Raw genomic sequence first — 8,151 nt, 5'->3', positions numbered from 1 at the left:
GCTGCTTCCTATTCAAGTGGGTGAAGAGTTCATCCTGCTTCAATTTTAAACATTAACTATAAGCACACTTTGTATTTCATAGTTTAGAATTATTTTAGTTATGGGGAATCCACCAATGAAATCAGTTCAATAAGTGGCTGAAAACACGGCATAAAAAATAACCTGTTTACTCTGTGGACCTGCGCAGAGGTTCAAGTTGGTTGCAGTTGTTTTGCATTTACTCCTTAATCACTGTTCAACTGCTTAACGGCAAACAGCTGTGCACATTACTGCTGCCTTTAATCCAGTTAGGATACCGTTTGGGATTACGTAAACGCAAATACAAACTGAAGTATTTGTCTTGCATTAAGCATAAATTTTAAATACAGATTCTCCCGAATTGAAATTCTGTGATTCACAAACTAAACGCTTGCAGGGTTAAATGAATTGCCGCCCTGTTTCGTTAAGAAATACTTGGCTATAAACTTAAGAATTTGTCTTCAATTTTGTATTACTGGGTCTTCAACAGTATTACGCTGAACACACTTGAGAAATAAAATGTGACTGCCTTACTTTTTCTACTTGTGCGTCTAACAGTGAAGAGTCTGTAAAATGGTAATTCTCTTATTAACGATTTAGTGAACCTGGTGAATTACTTGGGAGCTAAACCTGTTTAGCGGTCTGAGGCTTGAAAACTGCGGCCCCACGCTCCTCCTCTCTCCACATCCCTCCCCTCTCACAAGACTTGAGTGGTTGGCGGGAGCAGGAATGGGCGGGGCTCATGGGCCTACGTCATTTCCAGCTTCTGCGAGTGCTTCCGGGTCGTCGACCTAACGCTGCTTTCTCTGCGGTGGCCGGAGAGGTACTCCGGCGAAGAAGGAATCTCTTGCTGGGTTTCTGGCCGACCCACTTCTGTCGGCTCCGAGGCGGGAAGCGCCTTTTCCACAGGTACTGGGTGAGCCGGCCCGCGCTCTCTGCCACCATTCAGAGCAGGCATTGCGTCCGTTGGGTCTTCTGCGAGGGCCTTTTCGGCCTGCGTTCGGCCCGTTACCGACTTTGCTGCCGGGATGGCCCCGCGGCGCTTACCGGGGTGGGAAGGGAAGGAAAGGAAAGGGAGGCGGCTGGGAGGCTTGTACTCGGGGCGCCATGTGAACAGTCCGGAGGGTGGGGGATTGGGGGGCAGGGGTCCTCAGCCCAGCACCGTATTTTTAGCCAGATGGAAGTCTTAAAGCTTACATGGTGATTTTTCCCCACAGTATCGGGGCGGGCTTGCCGGGGTGGGGGGCGGCGTTTCTTAAGTGTCTCATTCTGTGTGTCTTCGGTGCTTGAAGTCTGCTTTTCAACCTCATGTGAACTCGTACCGGAATGAATTTAAACTGGATGGTTTGCTCAGGAAAGACTAGGACTATCAGGTTACTTCCGAATGTGGAGCCTTCTACTTTAATTTTCTAAACTGCAAAATGGAGTAATACTAAATTTACGTGGCTCATACCACATCTGAAAAAATTAAACATTTCACAAGGAATTTTTAGAAATCTAAGATTATTAAAGCAAGTAACTTAAACTAACATTTAAATAACAGCTATTTCTAAAATTATTTTTAATTGAGGTATAATTGACATATAACTTAACTACATTACTTTCAGGTGTACAGCATAATGATTCAATATTTGTACACATTGTGAAAAGATCACAATAAGTCTAGTTAACATCCGTCACCAAACATAGTTGAAAAAAATTTTTTTTTCATATGATGAGGACTTTTAAGATCTACTCTCTTAGCAACTTTCAAATATGCAATGCAGTATTATTAACTCTGGTCACCATCCTGTACATTATATCCCCATGACTTACTTATTTTATATTTGCAAGTTTGTAGTTTCACCCATCCTTTCCCCCAACTCTCAATCTTTTATCTATGAGCTTAATTTTCTTCTCTTTTGTTTTTTAGTTTCCACATGTAAGTGAGATCATGTGGTGTTTTTTTCTCTGACTTATTTCACTTGGTGTAATGACCTCAAAGCCCATTCACATTGTGCCAAATGGCAGGATTTCATTTTTCTAAATGTCTGAATAATATTCCATTCTATATACCGCATTGTTTTTATCCATTCATCCATGGATGGACACTTTGATTGTTTCGGTATCTTGGCTATTGTAAATAATGCTGCAGTGAAAGAAAAGTGCATGCATCTTCTTGGTTTTTTTTTGGGGGGGGCGGATATAGTTGATTTCCAACGTTATGTTAGTTTTAGGTGTACAGCAAAGTGAATCAGTTATACATATACCCACTTCTTTTTTTTTTTTTTTTAAGATTCTTTTCCCACATAGGTCATTACAGAGTTTTGAGTAGAGTTCCCTGTACTTTACAGTAGGTCCTTATTAGTTATCTGTTTTATATGTAGTAGTGTGTCTATGTCAATCCCAATCTCCCAATTTATCCCCCCGCTTTTCCCCCGGTAGCCATAAATTCGTTTTCTACATCTGTGACTCTGTTTCTGTTTTGTAAATAAGTTCATTTGCACCATTTTTGTAGATTCCACATATAAGTGATATCATATGATATTTGTCTTTGTCTGACTTACTTCACTCAGTATGACAATCTCTGGGTCCATCCATGTTGCTGCAAATGGCATTATTTCATTCTATTTTTTTTTTAACATCTTTACTGGAGTATAATTGTTTTACAGTGGTGTGTTAGTTTCTGCTTTATAACAAAGTGAATCAGTTATACATAAGGTCCCATATCTCTTCCCTCTTGCGTCTCCCTCCCTCCCACCCTCCCTATCCCACCCCTCTAGGTGGTCACAAAGCACCGAGCTCATCTCCCTGTGCTATGCGGCTGCTTCCCACTAGCTATCTATTTTACGTTTGGTAGTGTATATATGTCCATGCCACTCTCTCACTTTGTCACAGCTTACCCTTCCCCCTCCCCATATCCTCAAGTCCATTCTCTAGTAGGTCTATGTCTTTATTCCTGTCTTACCCCTAGGTTCTTCATGACACTTTTTTCCCTTAAATTCCATATATATGTGTCAGCATACTGTATTTGTTTTTCTCTTTCTGACTTACTTCACTCTGTATGACAGACTCTAGGTCCATCCACCTCATTACAAATAACTCAATTTCATTTCTTTTTATGGCTGAGTAATATTCCATTGTATATATGTGCCACATCTTCTTTATCCATTCATCCGATGATGGACACTTAGGTTGTTTCCATCTTCTGGCTATTGTAAATAGAGCTACAATGAACATTTTGGTACATGACTCTTTTTGAATTATGGTTTTCTCAGGGTATATGCCCAGTAGTGGGGTTGCTGGCTCATATGGTAGTTCTATTTGTAGTTTTTTGAGGAACCTCCATACTGTTCTCCATAGTGGCTGTACCAATTCACATTCCCACCAGCAGTGCAAGAGTGTTCCCTTTTCTCCACACCCTCTCCAGCATTTATTGTTTCTAGATTTCTTGATGATGGCCATTCCGACTGGTGTGAGATGATATCTCATTGTAGTTTTGATTTGCATTTCTCTAATGATTAATGATGTTGAGCATTCTTTCATGTGTTTGTTGGCAGTCGGTATATCTTCTTTGGAGAAATGTCTGTTTAGGTCTTCTGCCCATTTTTGGATTGGGTTGTTTGTTTTTTTGTTATTGAGCTGCATGAGCTGCTTGTAAATTTTGGAGAATAATCCTTTGTCAGTTGCTTCATTTGCAAATATTTTCTCCCATTCTGAGGGTTGTCTTTTCATCTTGTTTATGGCTCCCTTTGCTGTGCAAAAGCTTTGAAGTTTCATTAGGTCCCATTTGTTTATTTTTGTTTTTATTTCCATTTCTCTAGGAGGTGGGTCAAAAAGGATCCTGCTGTGATTTATGTCATAGAGTGTTCTGCCTATGTTTTCCTCTAAGAGTTTGATAGTTTCTGGCCTTACATTTAGGTCTTTAATCCATTTTGAGCTTATTTTTGTGTATGGTGTTAGGGAGTGATCTAATCTCATACTTTTACATGTACCTGTCCAGTTTTCCCAGCACCACTTATTGAAGAGGCTGTCCTTTCTCCACTGTACATCCCTGCCTCCTTTATGAAAGATAAGGTGACCATATGTGCATGGGTTTATCTCTGGGCTTTCTAACCTGTCCCATTGATCTTTCTGTTTTTGTGCCGGTACCATACTGTCTTGATTACTGTAGCTTTGTAGTATAGTCTGAAGTCAGGGAACCTGATTCCTCCAGCTCCATTTTTCTTTCTCAAGATTGCTTTGGCTATTCAGGGTCTTTTGTGTTTCCATACAAATTGTGAAATTTTTTGTTCTAGTTCTGTGAAAAATGCCAGTGGTAGTTTGATAGGGATTGCATTGAATCTGTAGATTTCTTTGGGTAGTAGAGTCATTTTCACAATGTTGATTCTTCCAATCCAAGGACATGGTATATCTCTCCATCTGTTGGTGTCATCTTTAATTTCTTTCATCAGTGTCTTATAATTTTCTGCATACAGGTCTTTTGTCTCCTTAGGTAGGTTTATTCCTAGATATTTTATTCTTTTTGTTGCATTGGTAAATGGGAGTGTTTTCTTGATTTCACTTTCAGATTTTTCATCATTAGTGTATAGGAATGCAAGAGCTGTCTGTGCATTAATTTTGTTTCCTGTTACTTTACCAAATTCATTGATTAGCTTTAGTAGTTTTCTGGTAGCATCTTTAGGATTCTCTATGTATAGTATCATGTCATCTGCAAACAATGACAGCTTTACTTCTTCTTTTCCGATTTGGATTCCTTTTATTTCCTTTTCTTCTCTGATTGCTGTGGCTAAAACTTCCAAAACTATGTTGAATAAGAGTGGTGAGAGTGGGCAACCTTGTCTTGTTCCTGATCTTAGTGGAAATGCTTTCAGTTTTTCACCATTGAGGGCAATGTTGGCTCTGGGTTTGTCATATATGGCCTTTATTATGTTGAGGAAAGTTCCCTCTATGCCTACTTTCTGCAGGGTTTTTATCATAAATGGGTGTTGAATTTTGTCGAAAGCTTTCTCTGCATCTATTGAGATGATCCTGTGGTTTTTCTCCTTCAATTTGTTAATATGATGTATCACATTGATTGATTTGCATACATTGAAGAATCCTTGCATTCCTGGAATAAACCCCACTTGATCATGGTGTATGATCCTTTTAATGTGCTGTTGGATTCTGTTTGCTAGTATTTTGTTGAGGATTTTTGCATCTATGTTCATCAGTGATATTGGCCTGTAGTTTTCTTTCTTTGTGACATCCTTGTCTGGTTTTGGTATCAGGGTGATGTGGCCTCGTAGAATGAGTTTGGGAGTGTTCCTCCCTCTGCTATATTTTGGAAGAGTTTGAGAAGGATAGGTATTAGCTCTTCTCTAAATGTTTGATAGAATTCGCCTGTGAAGCCATCTGGTCCTGGACTTTTGATTGTTGGAAGATTTTTAATCAGTTTCAATTTCAGTGCTTGTGATTGGTCTCTTCATATTTTCTCTTTCTTCCTGATTCAGTCTTGGCAGGTTGTGCATTTCTAAGAATTTGTCCATTTCTTCCAGGTTATCCATTTTATTGACATATAGTTGTGTGTAGTAATATCCCATGATCCTTTGTATTTCTGCAGTGTCAGTTGTTACTTCTCCTTTTTCATTTCTAATTCTGTTGATTTGAGTCTTCTCCTCTTTTTTCTTGATGAGTCTGGCTAATGGTTTATCAATTTTGTTTATCTTCTCAAAGAACCAGCTTTTAGTTTTATTGATCTTTGCTATCATTTCCTTCATTTCTTTTTCATTTATTTCTGATCTGATCTTTATGATTTCTTTCCTTCTGCTAACTTTGGGGTTTTTTTGTTCTTCTTTAATTGCTTTCAGTGCAAGGTTAGGTTGTTTATTTGAGACGTTTCCTGTTTCTTAAGGTGGGATTGTATTGCTATAAACTTCCCTCTTAGAACTGCTTTTGCTGCATCCCATAGGTTTTGGGTCATCGTGTCACCATTGTCATTTGTTTCTAGGTATTTTTTGATTTCCTCTTTGATTTCTTCAGTGATCACTTCGTTATTAAGTAGTGTATTTTGTAGCCTCCATGTGTGTTTTTTTTGCGGTACGTGGGCCTCTCACTGTTGTGGCCTCTCCCATTGCAGAGCACAGACTCCGGACGCACAGGCTCAGTGGCCATGGCTCATGGGCCCAGCCGCTCCATGGCATGTGGGATCCTCCCGGACTGGGGTACGAACCCATGTCCCCTGCATCGGCAGGCGGACTCTCTACCACTGCGCCACCAGGGAAGCCCCATGTGTTTGTATTTTTTTACAGATCTTTTCCTATAATTGATATCTAGTCTTATAGCGTTGTGGTCGGAAAAGGTACTTGATATAATTTCAATTTTCTTAAATTTACCAAGGCTTGATTTGTGACCCAAGGTATGATCTATCCTGGAGAATGTTCCATGACCACTTGAGAAAAATGTGTATTCTGTTGTTTTTGGATGGAATGTCCTATAAATATCAATTAAGTCCATCTTGTTTAATATATCATTTAAAGCTTGTGTTTCCTTATTTATTTTCATTTTGGATGATCTGTCCATTGGTGAAAGTGGGGTGTTAAAGTCCCCTACTATGAATGTGTTACTGTCGATTTCTCCTTTTCTGGCTGTTAGTATTTGCCTTATGTATTTTTTTTTTTACAACGTAAAAAGATTTAGAAGATGTTGGGGGTAGGAGTTTATTAAGTTATTTTATTTATTTTTGCTGCGTTGGGTCTTCGTTTCTGTGCGAGGGCTTTCTCCAGTCGTGGCAAGCGGGGGCCACTCCTCATCGAGGTGCGCAGGCCTCTCAGTATCGCGGCCTCTCTTGTTGTGGAGCACAGGCTCCAGACGCGCAGGCTCAGTAGTTGTGGCTCACGGGCCTACTTGCTCCGCGGCATGTGGGATCCTCCCAGACCAGGGCTCGAACCCGAGTCCCCTGCATGAGCAGGCAGATTGTCAACCGCTGCGCCACCAGGGAAGCCCTGCCTTATGTATTGAGGTGCTCCTATGTTGGGTGCATAAATATTTACAATTGTTGTATCTTCTTCTTGGATCGATCCCTTGATCATTATGTAGTGTCCTTCTTTGTCTCTTCTAACAGTCTTTATTTTAAAGTCTGTTTTGTCTGATATGAGAATTGCTACTCCAGCTTTCTTTTGGTTTCCATTTGCATGGAATATCTTTTTCCATCCCCTCACTTTAAGTCTGTATGTGTCTCTAGGTCTGAAGTGGGTCTCTTGTAGACAGCATATATATGGGTCTTGTTTTTGTTTCCATTCAGCCAGTCTGTGTCTTTTGGTGGGAGCATTTAATCCATTTACATTTAAGGTAATTATCGATAATGTATGTTCCTATTCCCATTTTCTTAATTGTTTTGGGTTTGTTATTATAGGTCTTTTCTTTCTCTTGTGTTTCTTGCTTAGAAGATCCTTTAGCATTTGTTGTAAAGCTGGTTTGGTGGTGCTGAACTCTCTCAGCTTTTGCTTTTCTGTAAAGGTTTTAATTTCTCCATCAAATCTGAATGAGATCCTTGCTGGGTAGAGTAATCTTGGTTGTAGGTTGTTCTCTTTCATCACTTTAAATATGTCCTGCTACTCCCTTCTGGCTTGCAGAGTTTCTGCTGAAAGATCAGCTGTTAACCTGATGGGGATTCCCTTGTGTGTTATTTGTTGTTTTTCCCTTGCTGCTTTTAATATGATTTCTTTGTATTTAATTTTTGACAGTTTGATTAATATGTGTCTTGGCGTGTTTCTCCTTGAATTTATCCTGAATGAGACTCTCTGTGCTTCCTGGACTTGATTAACTATTTCCTTTCCCATATTGGGGAAATTTTCAACTATAATCTCTTCAAATATTTTCTCAGTCCCTTTCTTTTTCTCTTCTTCTTCTGGAACCCCTATAATTCGAATGTTGGTGCGTTTAATGTTGTCTCAGAGGTCTCTGAGACTGTCCTCTGTTCTTTTCATTCTTTTTTCTTTATTCTGCTCTGCAGTAGTTATTTCCACTATTTTATTTTCCACGTCACTTATCCGTTCTTCTGCCTCAGTTATTCTGCTATTGATCCCGTGTAGCATATTTTTAATTTCATTTATTGTGTTGTTCATCGTTGCTTGTTTCATCTTTAGATCTTCTAGGTCCTTGTTAAATGTTTCT

The 8,151-nt window shown here is 39.5% G+C and overlaps 1 protein-coding gene across 2 annotated transcripts in view; it reads left to right on the top strand.

The window, feature by feature from the left end:
• The first annotated feature begins 801 nt into the window (after positions 1-801).
• The window catches only part of GTF2A2 (general transcription factor IIA subunit 2), a 31,696-nt gene continuing 24,346 nt past the window's right edge, over positions 802-8,151 (top strand). For both annotated transcript variants that reach the window (XM_081227610.1, XM_081227611.1), the window contains exon 1: positions 802-927. The gene's annotated coding sequence lies outside the window, so the exon portion shown is untranslated. The remainder of the gene's footprint in view (positions 928-8,151) is intronic.

The sequence above is a fragment of the Mesoplodon bidens genome (assembly GCF_964165515.1).
Source record: "Mesoplodon bidens genome assembly, chromosome: 3".
Taxonomy (NCBI): Eukaryota; Metazoa; Chordata; class Mammalia; order Artiodactyla; family Ziphiidae; genus Mesoplodon; species Mesoplodon bidens.
Note: the sequence above shows the minus strand (reverse complement) of the source record. Positions and strands in the feature narration are given on the sequence as shown.